Source organism: Aethalodelphis obliquidens, unplaced genomic scaffold (genome assembly GCF_003676395.1).
Source record: "Aethalodelphis obliquidens isolate GAN/ISIS:26980383/991018 unplaced genomic scaffold, ASM367639v1 scaffold32, whole genome shotgun sequence".
Taxonomy (NCBI): Eukaryota; Metazoa; Chordata; class Mammalia; order Artiodactyla; family Delphinidae; genus Aethalodelphis; species Aethalodelphis obliquidens.
In genome coordinates this window covers 20,969,884-20,986,009 of record NW_020837976.1, presented here as the reverse complement: position 1 = coordinate 20,986,009, position 16,126 = coordinate 20,969,884, and the positions used below count along the sequence as shown (strand labels likewise).

Below are 16,126 nucleotides of genomic sequence, written 5' to 3'. Positions count from 1 at the left end.
AAGTTTCCTCTGTACCTACTTTCTGAAGGGTTTTATCATAAATGGGTGTTGAATTTTGTCAAAAGCTTTTTCTGCATCTATTAAGATGATCATATAGTTTTGTTGTTCAGTTTGTTAATATGTTGTATCACATTGATTGATTTGTGTATGCTGTAGAATCCTTGCAATCTTGGGATAACTCCCACTTGATCATGGTGTATAATCCTTTTAATGTGTTGTTGGGTTCTGTTTGGTATTATTTTGTTGAGGATTTTTGCATGTATATTCATCAGTGATATTGGTCTGTAATTTTCTTTTTTTGTAGTATCTTTCTCTGGTGTTCATATCAGGGTAATGGTGGCCTCCTAGAATGAGTTTGAGAGTGTTCCTTCCTCTGAAATTTGTTCGAAGAGTTTGACAAGGATGGGTGTTAGCTCTTCTCTAAATGTTTTGAAAGAATTCACCTGTGAAGCCATCTGGTCCTGAACTTTTGTTTCTTGGAAGATTTTAAATCACAGTTTCAATTTCATTACTTGTGAATGGTCTATTCATATTTTCTACTTCTTCCTGGTTCAGTCTTGGAAGGTTATACCTTTCTAAGAATTTGTCCATTTCTTCCTGGTTGTCCATTTTATTGGCATAGAGTTGCTTGTAGTAGTCTCTTAGGATGATTTGTATTTCTGTGGTGTCTGTTGTAACTTCTACTTTTTCATTTCTAATTTTATTGATTTGAGTCCTCTCCCTCTTTTTCTTGAAGAGGCTGGCTAATGGTTTATCAATTTTGTTTATCTTCTCAAAGAACCAGCTTTTAGTTTTATTGATCTTTGCTATTGTTTTCTTTGTTTCTATTTCATTTATTTCTGCTCTGATCTTTATGGTTTCTTTCCTTCTGCTAAATTTGGATTTTGTTAGTTTTCCTTTCGGTGTAAGGTTAGATTGTTTATTTGAGATTTTTCTTGTTTCTTGAGGTAGGCTTGTATAGCTATAAACTTCCCTCTTAGAACTTCTTTTGCTGAATCCCATAGGTTTTGGATCATCGTGTTTTCATTGTCATTTGTCTCTAGGTATTTGTTGATTTCCTCTTTGATTTCTTCAGTGATCTCTTGGTTATTTAGTAACGTATTGTTTAGCCTCCATGTGTTTGTGTTTTTTTTTACATTTTTTTCCGTGTAATTCATTTCTAGTCTCATAGCATTGTGGTCAGAAAAGATGGTTGATGGTTCTTAAATTTACTGAGGCTTGATTTGTGACCCAAGATGTGATCTATCCTGGTGAATATTCTGTGCACCCTTGAGAAGAAAGTGTAATCCGCTGTTTTTGGTTGGAATGTCCTATAAATATCAATTAAATCTATCTGGTCTATTGTGTCATTTAAAGCTTCTGGTTTCCTTATTTATTTTCATTTTGGATGATCTGTCCATTGGTGTAAGTGAGGTGTTAAAGTCTCCCACTATTACTGTGTTACTGTCGATTTCCTCTTTTATAGCTGTTAACAGTTGCCTTATGTATTGTGGTGCTTCTATGTTGGGAGCATATATATTTATAATTTTTATATCTTCTTCTTGGATTGATCCCTTGATCATTATGTAGTGTCCTTCCTTGTCTCTTGTAACATTCTTTATTTTAAAGTCTATTTTATCTGATGAGTATTGCTACTCCAGCTTTCTTTTGATTTCCATTTGCATGGAATATCTTTTTCCATCCCCTCACTTTCAGTCTGTATGTGTCCCTAGGTCTGAAGTGGGTCTCTTGTAGATAGCATATATATGGGTCTGGTTTTTGTATCCATTCAGCAAGCTTGTGTCTTTTGGTTGGAGCATTTAATCCTTTCACGTTTAAGGTAATTATCGATATGTATGTTCCTATGACCATTTTCTTAATTGTTTTAGGTTTGTTTTTGTAGGTCCTTTTCTTCTCTTGTGTTTCCCACTTAGAGAAGTTCTTTTAGCATTTGTTGTAGAGCTTGTTTGGTAGTGTTGCATTCTCTTAGCTTTTTCTTGTCTGTAAAGCTTTTGATTTCTCCAACGAATCTGAATGAGATCCTTGCCAGGTAGAGTAATTTTGGTTGTAGGTTCTTCCCTTTCATCACTTTAAGTATATTATACCACGCTCTTCTGGCTTGTATAGTTTCTGCTGAGAAATCAATTGTTAACCTTATGGGTGTTCCCTTGTATGTTATTTGTCATTTTTCTCTTGCTGCTTTCATTTCTTTGTCTTCAATTTTTGCCAATTTGATTAGTATGTGTCTCAGCATTATTTTCCTGGGTTTATCCTATATGTGACTCACTGCACTTCCTGGACTTAGGTCACTATTTCCTTTTCCATGTTAGGGAAATTTTTGACTATAATCTCTTTAAATGCATTCTCAAGTCCTTTCTCCTTCTGTGACCCCTGTAATGTGAATGTTGTTGCATTTAATGTTGTCCAGAGGTCTCTTTGGCTGTCTTCATTTCTTTACATTCTTCTTTCTTTATTCACTGCTTGCAGCAGTGAATTCCACCATTCTGTCTTCTAGGTAGCTTATCCTTTCTTCTGCCTCAGTTATTCTGCTATTGATTCCTTCTAGTGTAGTTTTCCTTTCAGTTATTGTATTGTTCATCTCTGTTTGTTTGTTCTTTAATTCTTCCAGGTCATTATTAAACCTTTCTTGCCATATTTTTGATCTTTGCTTCCACTGTTTTTGCCGAGGTCCTTGATCATCTTCACTATCATTATTCTGAATTCTTTTTCTGGAAGGTTGCCTATCTCCACTTCATTCAGTTGTTTTTCTGGGGTTTTATCTTGTTCCTTCATCTGGTACATAGCTGTCTACCTTTTCATCTTGTCTATCTTTCTGTGAATCTGTTTAGTGCACTTTGATAGAAGTACAAGGTAAATATATATATATGCATTTATTTTTATATGTATATGTATATATATCGAGGTCTTTGCTTTCATTGGTGTTTTTAACCTAGTTAGGAACATAGGACATATCCTTTAAAATATTTAGAAATATAGGGGTGCCTGCTTAGTGCTAAATTGGTGTTTTTTTAAAAAATAAATTTTATATTCATCTGCGTTGGGTCTCAGTTGCAGTATGTGTGATCTTCGTTTAGACATGTAGGATCTTTCATTGTAGTGGGCTCTTTGTTGGGGCATGTGGACTTCTCTCTAGTTGTGGCATGTGGGGTTTTTCTCTCTGGTTGTGTCATGGGGGCTCCAGGGCATGTGAGCTCTGTAGTTTCTGGCACATGGGCTCTCTCATTGAGGTGTATGAGCTCAGTAGTTGTGGTGCACAGGCTTATTTGCCCTGTGGCAAAAGGGATCTTAGTTCCCTGACCAGGGATCTAACCTGCATCCCCTCCTTCAGAAGCCTTCTTTGTTTTTCATCCTCTCTGATCAGCCCTGTAATCTCTCTCCATTTAGCGGTATCATTTTGTAGTCCTGCCAGTCAGCAAAGCTCCCAGGGGTGACATTTGTTCATTGGACACCTTGCCCTGGGCTCACAGGTGCTCTGCACTCTGCCCCAAGGTGCTCAGCCAGCCCCCCTGCTCGCAGCCTGTGGCCAGCACTGCCTGTGCCCCCTCTGCTCTGCACTCCAACCCACTATCAGCTGCCTTTCCATGTCTTTGTTTTTGTCTTAGATCTACATTTGTATTTGTTAAAAAGCTCATCATCAGTCCTTTGCTGAGGTTTTCTCATTTATCTATTGATTGAATGAAGCTAATCTAGTAAATTCTTCATGGAGGGCTCATGGGCAGAGAATGTTTTACGTTGTGTATGTTTAAAACTGTTTTTTTAAAGACTTGGTATTTGACAAGCACATTAGCTGGCAATAAAAATCTGTTTTCATACCTTCATTCATTGAGATTTATTATTCTAAAGTTACTCAGTTGTTGCCTTTCCTTGTGTGTTGTTTTTAAAAAGTCTAATGGTCTTGTAAATTATTTGATCTTTTGCCCGGAGGCCTTGATACGCTTTCGGATTTTTTTAAGTCTAATAATTTTAGTAGAATACACCTTGGAGATGATAATTCTGGGTTAATTTTCCTAGGTCCCTAATGGGCCTTTTCAATATGTATATTTTACATTCTTTTATTTCTGGAAAGTTTTGTTCAGTTATATTTTTAAATATTAATTCTGTTCTATTGTTTAGTTTTCCTTTTCAGAGACTCTGATTGTACCTATGTTATTCCCATTTTGTCTACCTTCCATGTGCATTACTTCATCTTTGGGTTTTTTACCTCTTTTCTTATCTCATTTTCATTTTGTTAGTTATTTTCTTGACTTTCTTCAACAGTCTTCAGTTGAGAAATATTTCTGTATTTCTTCTATTTTGTTCCTGAGTACAATCAACTCGTTTTATTGCTTCCAGGGTTTTGTTTCTATTCTGATTCAAAGTGGTAATCTACTTTAGCATCTATAATTTTCTTCTGCTTTATTTTTCTACTTTGAAAAAGAGTTTTGTCAGTCAAGATGTGCTAAATCATATTTTCTGTTATGTTATGGTAATTTTGACTAGATTTATCCAGTTTCTTCTGTTCATTCTGTAGATGTAGGGTGGTTTACAAGATTAATGTTTACAATGGCATATTCTGTCACTGGTCCAAAGTTTAGATTGTTTAGTGAATTTTTGTCTTTTTTGCACGTGTATTTGGTTGAGGGTGGAACTGTGTTTTTCCTCTTTTGCTTTTTCTCTTTCCACATAATCACCAAAGATTCTTCTCCATCACTTTTGTCCTTTCTTCCCCCTCCCACCCATAAGTTCTACAGGGCTGTCATTTCAAGTAGTACATACTTGTAAATGACTTCTTTGCCATGCATGCTCTGATCTACCAAGGCACATTGTTAGTATTTTCTGACTTAAGAGTGAATGTAATCTTTCTGGCAGTATTTTGGCTCAACTTTAGTCCTGTCATCAGCTGTCTTCTTCTTTCTTCCCTGCACTTTTGCTTAGACTGCTCTTGCTTGACCTCAAATTCTTATGATATAATGGAAACATAAGAGGTCATTTTGTGATTTTTCTTCTTCTGCTTTTTTCTTATTTCTTTTTTGGTTCCATTTATTTATTTATTTATTTATTTATTTATTTATTTATTTATTTATTTGCCTGCATTGGATCTTAGTTGCTGTGCACGGGCTTTCTCCAGTTGTGACAAGTGGGGGCTACCCTTCATTGTGGAGCATGAGCTCTAGGCATGTGGACTTCAGTAGTTATGGCTCCCAGGCTCTAGAACGCATGCTCAGTCGTTGTGGCTCATGGGTCCAGAATGCAGACTCAGTAGTTGTGACTCACACACTTAGTTGCTCTGCAGCATGTGGTACCTTCCCTGTCCAGGGCTTGAACCCATGTCCCCTGCCTTGGCAGGCAGATTCTTAACCACTGAGCCACCAGGGAAGTCCGGTTCCAGTTATTTTAAAATTAAGTGATACTCTAAGTACATTGAGTGTGTCCTTCACGTGTAGTTTTCATTGTCTTGCTTTTCTCTATTATTCTATAGGAAATAGTGAGGGATGTGGACTTAAGCATTACTAGTTTTCCAGCTACCATATTTGCTTCTCTTTTCCATTAGAAACCAGAGTTGAAACACTCCCTACAGAAAGTATCTAGAAGACATTACTCAAATGCTCCAATAAAAAGCACATTTAGCAATGAAGAATGTAGCTTCTTTATGAAAGTAGCTTCCAAGTTCAAACTTGGAAGAGGCCTTAGTGATTACCTGGTATGACCAGAAATTAGAAACTTAATTAAATAAAATAACTCTTTAAAATTGTCACAGATATTGACTGAGTCATTACCAGAAGCCAGGTCTCCTGATTCTCAGTCCAGTGCTGCTTTTTGGGTTTTTTATCTTGTTTGTTTTTTAATATTCAATGCATATTCATTTATTTTACTCTTACAAAATAAATTGCCCACCCCTCTGCCTCATCCCCCTAAAACAATTTAGTTTTACAAACATTAAGAATTTTAAACTAAATGAAGATAAAAAATTGCAGAACAATTATTTTTCAATGTAGCTGTCATAATTACTAGAGTTTAAATCTCCTAAAAGTGACCAGTGTCCAGGCAATTTATAAGGAAATCCTGCTTATCAGCCAAAAGGAAAATTCCATATTACAAGTTAGCAAATTCTAGTACAAAAGTAGTCTGTGTGATGGAATAATCTTTTCTTTTAAAAATATGGAATGCTTCGTGAATTTCTGTGTCACCCTTGCTCAGAGGTCATGATAATCTTCTCTGTATTGTTTCAATTTTTTACCTATGTGCTGCTGAAGTAAGCACCCGTTTTGTTTATCATGCCTTAATGCCTAGTTTGCATGAGATATAATTTCCAGCAAGTGTTTTGAAACATTGAAAATGATTATCGACATATATTTCCACATTTATACCTTGGTGGGCCTTTGTGGACTCATGAAATAGATAAGTTTTTAGATCCCTTTAACATTCCTTGTCTTTCTGACAGTACATAACACATCATCATATTGTGTAATAGAAGCCCAAGAACACCTATCTCATTATAAATATGCTAATTGACACAAAAGAATTTGGATTTTGATGTATTCATACAGAAATTTCTCTTCCATTATTAAAAAAATTAGTAAGTTTACATATATGAAGATAGGGTAAAGACTGACAAAGATGGACTTTTCAGCTCTCACATACTTGAGCCTCTTTTTAGTACAGGATTTAAATCTAAGATGAAATAAACAGATTGGCACTTATTTGTCACTACCATCACCTATGGGTATTACATACCTTGCTGCACACTGCTTTGCTTTAGAAGGGAAGAAGATAAGACCCTGTCTTTATAAACTGGTTTTTATGTAAGTGACATTTTCTCAAGTTGTCAGCATTTAATTTTCCACTGACACACTTACAAGTTTTCATGAACAGTTGAATGCAAAGTTGACAGTAACACTGAATGAAGCATGGTTTCCCTATTAAAGCCTTTGGTACCAAGACAATGGCAAATAATAAAAACTTACCACTGGTCCATTTCCACAGTGAAGTTTCTCACTACAAACTCACCAACAACTTTTGACCTCTGAACCCAAAGATCAATTATCCAGCTTACAGAGGTAGAATATAGTGAACGAGCAGCATCATTTGGCTGTCACCCAGTTAACATCCGAAAAGCAATTTGTCCAATATTTCAACCTCCAGGGAGAATTCTTTATTAGTTTTTGTATAGGTTTGCCTTTCAATTGGATGATTTGAATAGCTTCTGTGGTAAGAGAGATGCTGCTCTCAGATAATGATTTTGCATTTCATCTCATCATTAATGCTTTGAACCTCATGGGAAGTCACTATGCCTTTTATGAAGGTTGAAGCATTTTATAACCTTAATAAGGACTCATAGCCTCAGGAACGTCAAGTGTGAGCAAGTGAGGGAGATTGATGAGTAAAAATATAATTAAATTGCCACTTTAGATTGCACTAGTTGAAGGATTTCAAATGCAAATCAACAGTTAAAGAGTACAATGGCACCCCAAAATTCAGTGCTATTCAGAAATACACACATAAACTGGCATAATTCAAAGAAAAATGAGATAAATCATCTTTTTCTCCTTTCTGGAAAAGCACATTTTAATAATTTTATATTTAATTCCTAAATATTTTTATGGGAGCTGTACAGAGATAGGTTAATAAGCATCTTGATAGATTTGAACTCAAAACAATTAATAATCATCGTGGTTCTTAGCTATTGTAAATTTATTTCTATACAGCATTTAAGTCACTGTATTTTGAAGTGTAAAATGAATACAAGATCATATGCAAGAGTGATTTTGAAACTATATCATCATCTACATTTCCCAAGGGATAGGTCACTCTGTCCCAAACATTACTAATAAATCATAGCTTTCAATATTTACTTAAGGGTATTCTCCAGTGGAATCACCCCAATTTATAAATTCAGTGAACTCTTTTACAGTTTTTCTGAGCATCTACTTTCTTCTTTCAGATATTGTGTACTCGCCTTACTTATTTTCATGGGAATTATGAAAGAAAACAGGAGCTCCTATGCCAGGCTTTGTGATAGAATAAAATCACATCTTCTTTGACCTTCACAGAAACCTTTAGAGGAAGGCATATTATTACAGACTGTGGATCAGAGGTTAAATAATTTTGCAAGGTCTTATTTCTGATGAGTATCAGAACTTAGTTTTGCTGAACTCACCTTGTCTTTCAACTGCAGTAAAACATACTGCCTACTGCAGCAGTAAAAGAAAGAAGGTCAGGTTTTAGGGAATGATCTCAGGTAGGATAGTTGTTGGAGTGTCTGAAATGATCCTTGGACTGGTAATATACTTGACTAGAAGGCTAGTTCTCAGGGTCAGTACTGGGGAGCGTGACACATAGGCTGACCCTTAGGCAAGTAAGGCTCTGGTTTGAGTTGGCACCTTGAAGTAGTAACTGAATAGTCAACTTTGTTAGAGTAGCAATTGGCTAAAAGTCCACTGGGTTTCCCAAGAAATTATCCCATAAGCTACAGGAAAGTTTTAAATTTTCAGCTTTATTTGTCCATTACCATATGAACTTGAGCTATGTGAGAGCAGAGTGTGGCTCTTTCAATTTATCTCAAATATCTAGAAAATGCTTGCAAAAAGTAGTTTCTAAATAAATAAATAATAAATGATGAGCAAAATTCAAGCTAAATAGAGATCAAAAGTCAGAGTTCAGACGTCCATCCTAAGCCCATTATCAGTATTTCTAGGAGTAGGTAATACCCAGAAGCTGGAACACATTAGTATGCCCAAGAGTTCTGGAATTTAAAGACAATGCTTATTAAATTTAACTCCTACTTTAAGATCTGTCATATCAATATACTGACTTTTAGGACCAGAACTCCTTTTGAGCTGGCCAGATTTTCATTACAGAGTAGAAAGCCATTTGATCATTTGAGGTTTATTCAATACTCCTATTGTGTTTTCAACTTGTATATATACCCACCAATAACCCAAATATGGAGCTCACTGTCCTGGGTCACTCACTCCAGTTCCAATAAGCACCATGTCACATCACAGACCCTAAAATGTCTTTATCTTCTTCTTTAACCTTCATTCATTCATTCGTTTGTTCTTAAATGTTTATTAATGTCATAATGTACCAGGCAATGATGATAAAATAGTTAGTAGCTTAATAGCCATTATCTTTCATAATAGTTGGCTGGGAAAACAGGAATCTATACAAGAAGTTACAATGTAAAAGGCAAGGAAAAGTATGGAATGCTAGCAAATCACATACATGGTATTTTCAGTTATTTTACCAGAGAGCTGTCCTGGCATCTCTTCCCTTTATTCAAGTCTTCTTGTTAGCAGATATAGCAAAGGAACATTTCCAAGGAAATTGATCAATACAGGATGTATCACTCATGTCTCATCATCAAGAATAGTTTACTTCTTGAAATAAGTTTGTCTTCATGGACACTGTAAATCTTGAGCTGATCTGTGTTGTCTCTTTACTTTTAAAGCTAGATGAGCAACCTCTGCCTGCTGTTATATGTATTAATTTCATCCTTTGCTGATCTTGTTTTTCATTTGTCTCATTTACTTCACTACTAATTTCATTCTCTTATCTTTTCTAAGTAGCTTCAATGAGTGGGATGAAATGGGATATGAGTAAATAAATGTATCATCTCAGAAATACTCCTCTTACTTATTGGTCATTTGGTGACTTTATACATAGCAAATTGTCTTATATATTTATTTTCCTTGCTGGACAACTGTGCTGAGAGTAAGATTAAAATTTTATTTTAATGTTTAAGTATTCGAGGGGCCTAGATATATTACTTCCAATACAGTAAGAGGTAGAAAGATTATAAATTCATTTATTCATTCTAGTTTCTTCATTCACACATTTATTATGGGACCATTCAGTGCCAGGTACTGGGAGATTAAGTAGTACAAATGTTTTAAAAAGATAACTTGCCCTCATGAAGACTGCATTCTAGAAGAAGAGATAAACAATAAATACATGCTCTGTTCAAAGATGAGATGCATTATGATAAAAGATGATGCAGGGAAGGGGGATAGAGATAGATAGGGTATATTTTTTACAAGAAGGTCAGAGAAAAAAATCCCTGATAATATCTAAGAAATATGAAACAAATAATCATTACTTTTTTTTACTGAGAAAGGACCTTCCAGGTAGCGAAAACAGCAATTGCAATGACCCTAATACAGAAGTCTGCTGGCAAGTTTGAGGACTACTAAAGAGGCCACTTTGAAGGAAGTAGAAAAATGGGGTTAATAGAAAATGAGGTCAGGAAGGTAAGGATCTTTCAGCTTGTCATATAGAGCAAGGTGGAAACAGAGTGACCATTTCAGAGACTATTTGTAACAAATGAGGAATTCAGTGATGGTGGCTTTAGAGGAAAGTGGTAACAATGGAGGTACTGTGAAATAATTATATTCTAGAGACATTTTGAAGGGAAAGCTGAAAGGCTTGACTAATAAATATGATGTTGAGTGTGAGCAGCCAGATTTCCAGTTTGTAAATAGGAAATAGAGGACTGATAAAGTTGACTAAATTGATCAAGATTAGGGTATACAAGTACAAGTCAAGCAAGGGTGAACCTTGAGTACAGAACTGAGGAATTGGATAAAAGCCAGGAATGAAGAGGGTGTAGGTAGAGAATAAAGTAAGGACAGGGAGATAGAAAAAAACAATCTCAGGGTCAAAAGCATCCTTATTTTAAGCTTAGAAAGACACAAGACCTATGTGTTTATTGCCAGTGACCAGGAAGTACTGACTACAGCTGCAGGATCAGCTCTCCCCCACTGCCTTACATTAAATACAGGCACATCATTAGAAGGTTGTTTAAAAATTCTGGCCTTGGTCCTGTTTTATTGACAAAACTGACTTATAAAGACTTACTTGAACAACCCATGAGCAAAGTAACTATCACTAATATATTCTTCCTTATGTGGATTCCAGAATTGGTCTTCCTTAGAGTGAGTTCTCCTCTACAGTGTGAGTGAGTTCTCGCACTCATTTACAGTATGCCAAATGGTCTTGCTTTCAAGGGCCTCAGACATTATTTCCCTGACAACTGGTAACTTTCTTATAATAAGGTATTTAGATAACAACATGCTATTCGATTAGGTGTATGAAGCATCTTATTTATGAGGCTAGATATAAACTCCTTTAACATGAAAACATATTTTCTTTGCTGCATTGTAATGAATAATTACTATTCTAAAATTAATATTCATTCCAGAATAGTAAGAGTACCTCTTAGCTCTACAAATTAGAGCTACTATTAAAAAAATATGCAAGATATCATGAAGCCAGTAACCTTCCTTCTCCTGTTTGAGGAAAAATATTTTTTTAAAGCCATGAATGATGTAGAAAAAACTGATGAAAATAAGATTTTTTATACTGAAGGATTAGCAATAAAAGGGACTCTACCTCATGGATGACTGTAGGGGAAGAGGAAGAATGTAATGGAGGAGTGAAATTATACCCATGGGGAATGATGTGCTTACCCCATTCTTGTGGGTAGCAGAGAGATGAATGAGCAAGCTAAAGACTTGCAAGTTGTAATTATGTTTATTAAATACTTCCATACATTTAAAGATTATCTCTTTATAATATAATGAAAGGTACTATTTGCTGCCTTAAAAAAACCAAAACCAAACCAAAACAAAAAAACAGAAAACAGAAACCAGATATTTTCTTCTGGAAGTCTATGTCTGAATTTCAATAGCTCCAAACAGATAGGAGGTTGTATGTTATAAAGCAATGTGGACCAATAAATGGACTTTGGGTTTAAAACTCAAACCAGTTATTAGAAGAAAGTAATCAGCCTTTAAAGTTTATGTCTAATAACTTGAACCTATTTTATAATGCAGTAAAAAGAAAAAAAATAATGCAATTCTAATTTTCTTCCTGTATTGCTGGATTTGGGTATAAATAAATCCTAGCTATAATGTTTCATTAATATCCAGATCGAATTTATTATGATTAGAAGTTTTCCTGGGACCTCAAAAATAATAACTGTTGTAAGTAATTATTAAAGGCTATTCACAGAAATAGAAAAGTGAGCAAAAGTCATGATGAAATGACTATCTCTCATACACACACACGCACACACACACACACACACACACTTATCGACAAAAAAAATATCCATTAAATAAAAGAGAAAATGTTCAATGTAATAAATAATGCAAGTAAAAACAATGACATATCTTCACCTATCAAATTGGCAAAGATCTTTTTATATCCAAGATAATATCAAAGTTGACAAGGAATCTTCTATGAAATAGTTGGGTCTTCTCAACTATTATAAGTTAGATTATAAGTTGGTATTTTTAGGAGAATAGTTTGGCAGTATGTGCCCAAATCACTAAAAATGTTGATACATTTCAATTCAGACATTTCACATCTGAGAATTTACTCTGAGAAAATAAACATTGAATTATAGATTGATGTTGAGTGATGTTCATCAAAGTGTTAATTACAACAATGAAACATTATAAAAATGTAAATATTCAACAAAAATGAATATTTCAATAAATTATAGTATGTTATGAGGAGATTAAGTATATTTTGAAAATGGCATAGGAAACATTTTTAACATAAAACAAAAGCAAAAAATTAAGATACCAATGATATGTTTGGCAGGATCACAATCATAGTAGATAAATAAATACGTAAATAAAGTACACCACACAGGATTAAAAAGCTAAATGGAAATTTACCAAACTATTATCTGTGATTTCTTTGGTAAAATTATGGGTGACTTTTAATAAACATTATTGTTTATATATTTCTCTAACCTAGATTGTAAGCTAAAGAAAAGAAGAGAGAGAGTGTGTGTTTTTTTAACATCTTTATTGGAGTAAAATTGCTTTACAATGTTGTGTTACTTCTGCTGTATAACAAAGTTAATCAGCTATATGTATACATATATCACCATATCCTCTCCATCTTGAGCTTCCCTCCTACCCTCCTTATCCCATCCCTCTAGGTGGTCACAAAGCACTGAGCTGATCACACTGTGCTATGCAGCTGATTCCCACTAGCTATCTATTTTATATTTGGTAGTGTATATATGTCGATGTTATTGTCTCACTTTGTCCCAACTTACCTTTCCCCCTCCCTGGGTCCTCAAGTCCATTGAGAGATGGGTTTTAAAAATCCTGTGTTCTGAGGAGAGACCTTCAAGATAGCAGAGGAATAAGATGTGGAGATCACCTTCCTCCCCACAAATACATCAAAAACACATCTATGTGTGGAACAACTCCTACAGAACACCTACTGAAAGCTAGCAGAAGACCTCAGACTTCCCAAAAGACAAGAAACTCCCCACTTACATGGATAGGGCAAAAGAAAAAAGAAAAAACAGAGACAAAAAAATAGGGATGGGACCTGCACCTCTGAGAGGGAGCTGTGAAGGAAGAAAAGTTTCCACAGACTAGGGAACCCCTTCACTGGCAGAGATGGGGGCTGGGCTTGGGGGGAACTTCGGAGCCATGAAGGAGAGTGCAGTGACAGGGGTGCAGAGGTCAAAGTGGAGAGATTCCTGCACAGAGGATCAGTGCTGACCAGCATTTGCCAGCCTGAGAAGCTAATCTGCTCACCTGCTGGGGCAGATGGGGGCTGGGAGCTGAGGCTCCAGCTTCAGAGGTCAGATGCCAAACAAAAGGCTGGAGATGGCTGTATGAACACAGCCTGAAAGGGGCTAGTGCACCACAGCTAGCTGAGAGAGAGTCAGGGAAAAAGTTTGGAACTGCCTAAAATTCAAGAGACAATTGTTTTGGGGTGCCCAAAGAGAGGGGATTCAGAACACCACCTAAACAAGTTCCAGAGACGGGTATGAGCTGTGGCTATCAGCAAGGACAACAGAGCCTGACACGAAATGCTAAAGCTGCTGCTGCAACCACCAAGAAGCCTGCATGCAAGCACAAGTCATTATCCACACCTCCCTTCCCAGGAGCCTGTGCAGCCTGCCAGGGTCCCGTGATCCAGGGACAACTTCCCCAGGAGAACACACGGCATGCCTCAGGCTATTGCAACATCATGGCAGCCTCTGCCACCGCAGGCTCACCTCGCATTCTGTACCCCTCCCTCCCCTTGGCCTGAGTGAGCCAGCATCCCCAAATCAGCTGTTCCTTTAACCTCATTCTTTTGGGTGGGGAACAGACATCCTCAGGCGACCTACATGCAGAGGCAGGGCCAAATCCAAAGCAGAAACCCAGGACCTGTGTGAACAAAGAAGAGAAAGTGAAATTTCTCCCAGCAGCCTCAGGAACAGGAGATTAAATTTCCACAGTCAACTTGATGTACCCTGCATTTGTGAAATACCTGAATAGACAATGAATCATCCCAAAACTGAGGCAGTGGACTATGAGAGAAACTGTAGACTTGGGGTTTGCTTTCTGAATCTAATTTGTTTCTGGTGTTATGTTTCTCTTAGTTTAGTATTTAGAATTCATTATCATTGGTAGATTTAGTTATTTATTAGGTTGTTCTCCACCTTTTTATACATATATATGTATATATATTTCTTTTGTATATATATATTTTTTTCCTTTTTCTCTTTTTTTGAGTGTGTATGTATGCTCCTTTCTGTGATTTGGTCTGTATAGCTTTGCTTTCACCATTTGTGCTAGGGTTCTCACTGTCCATTTAGTTTTGGGTTTATTTTTTTTTGGGAGGGGGTTGTTTAATATAGTTTTTAGTGCTTGTTACCATTCGTGGATTTGTTTTTTAGTTTGGTTGCTCTCTTTTACTTTTTTTTTATTACTTTTTATTTTTTACAATATTTTTTATTATTCATTTTAAATATTTTATTTTATTTTATTTTTTCTTTCTCCTTTCTTTTTTCTTCTCCCTTTTCTTCTGAGCTGTGTGGATGATAGGGGCTTGGTGCATCAGCCAGGTGTCAGGTCTGAGCCTCTGATATGGGAGAGCTGAGTTCAGGGCATTGGTCCACCAGAGAGCTCCTGGCCCCATGTAATATTAAATGGTGAGAGCTCTCCCAGAGATCTCCATCTCAATGCTAAAACGGAGCTGCACTCAATAACCAGCAAGCTACCGTGATTGACCCCCCTTGCCAAGCAACTAGCAAGACAGGAAAACAACCCCACCTGTTAGAAGAGAGGCTGCCTAAAATCATACTAAGTTCAGAGACACCCTAAGACACACAAACAGATGTGGTCCGGACAACCAGAAACACAAGATCCAGCCTCATTCACTAGAAAAGAGGCACCAGTCCCCACCATAAGGAAGCCTAAACAGCCAACTGTACCAACCTTACCCACTGGGGACACACACCAAAAACAATGGGAACTATGAACCTGCAGCCTGTGAAAAGGAGACCCCAAACACAGTAAGTTAAGCAAAATGAGAAGACAGAGAAGTACACAGAAGATGAAGAATCAAGGTAAAAACCCATCAGACCAAACAAATGAAGAGGAAATAGGCAGTCTACCTGAAAAATAATTCAGAGTAATGATAGTAAAGATGATCCAAAATCTTGGAAAGAGAATGAAGAAAATAAAAGAAACATTTAACAAGGACCTAGAAGAACTAAAGAACTAACAAAAATGATGAACAACACAATAAATGAAGTTAAAAATTATCTAGAAGGAATCAATAGCAGAATAACTGATGTAGAAGAACAGATAATTGACCTGGAAAATAAAAGAGTGGAAAAAACTACCACAGAGCAGAATAAAGAAAAAAAGAATGAAAAGAATGGAGGACAGTCTCAGAGACATCTGGGACAACATTAAACACATCAACATTCAAATTATAGGGGTCTCAGAAGAAGAAGAGTAAAAGAAGGGGACTGAGAAAATATTTGAAGAGATTATAGTTGAAAAAAGTCCCTAACATGGGAAAAGATATAGTCAATTAATTCCAGGAAGTGCAGAGAGTCCCGTACATGATAAATCCAAGGAGAAACATGCCAAGACACATATTAATCAAACTATTAAAATTAAATACAAAGAAAAAATATTAAAAGGAACAAGGGAAAAACAACATATAACATACAAGGGAATCCCAATAATGTTAACAGCTGATCTTTCAGCAGAAACTCTGCAAACCAGAAAGGAGTGGCAGGACATATTTAAAGTGATGAAAGAGAAAAATGTAAAACCAAGATTACTCTACCCAGCAAGGGTCTCATTCAGATTTGACAGAGAAATTAAAA

The 16,126-nt window shown here is 36.1% G+C and overlaps 1 non-coding gene across 1 annotated transcript; it reads right to left on the bottom strand.

Moving 5' to 3' along the window:
* Nucleotides 1–6,132: 6,132 nt before the first annotated feature.
* On the bottom strand, nt 6,133–6,240 carry LOC113631380 (U6 spliceosomal RNA). The gene has a single exon (XR_003437297.1). It is a non-coding gene; the product is annotated as a U6 spliceosomal RNA (small nuclear RNA).
* Between the last annotated feature and the right edge of the window lie 9,886 nt (nt 6,241–16,126).